The sequence below is a fragment of the Chaetura pelagica genome, unplaced genomic scaffold (genome assembly GCF_000747805.2).
Source record: "Chaetura pelagica isolate M959 unplaced genomic scaffold, ChaPel_1.0 scaffold1325, whole genome shotgun sequence".
In the NCBI taxonomy this organism is placed as follows: Eukaryota; Metazoa; Chordata; class Aves; order Apodiformes; family Apodidae; genus Chaetura; species Chaetura pelagica.
Window position 1 is genome coordinate 15,288 of NW_009953384.1, and position 777 is coordinate 16,064.

Sequence of the window (777 nt, forward strand, 5' to 3'; positions counted from 1 at the left end):
GCCGCTCGCCCTCGTGCGGGAGGAGGGAGCCACCGTCAGCGTCGAGGGGGGCTGGGGGCGCCGGGCCCACCGCGGCTGTGAGTGACCCTGGGGCTCCTTCCTGCACAGCTGAACCCCAAACCTGCCGTGGAGACCTGGACATGAGCTGGGACCCAGACCCCCACCCAGACCCCCACCAGGACCCAGAACCCACCATAAAACCCCATCCGGGACCCAAACTCCCACCCAGACCCCCACCTGGGACATGTACCCTCACCCAGTCCCTCACCCAGACCCCTACCCAGATCCCCACCCACGACCTGGAACCCAACCCACTGCTCCCAGTGCCTCCCAGTGCATCCCATTACATCCCAGTGCCCACACCTTCCATGTCCCCCCTGGGACCCACATGAGGTCTCGTCTCCTTCCCAGCCAGACTCTGTCCCCCCACCCCGGTGTCACCCTCCTCTCTCCACCCGGGACGGGTGCCCGGACCTGGTGTCACTGCCATCAGCTCCACCCCCCTGTCCCTGTCCCCATCCCCCCGGGGACAGTCACCGGCCCCTGTCTCGCCTGGGATTAGGGAGTTAAACCCGGTTGTGGTGCCTGCGGGAGCCGGTCCCAGCTCCTGGGTGGCCCTGGGGACGCTTAGGATGGCCCTGGGGACATGAGCCCCAGTCCCCTGGGTGGCCCTGGGGACATGAGCCCCAGTCCCCTGGGTGGCCCTGGGGACATGAGCCCCAGTCCTCTGGGTGGACCTGGGGAAACTTAGGGTGGCCCTGGGGCCATACGCCCCAG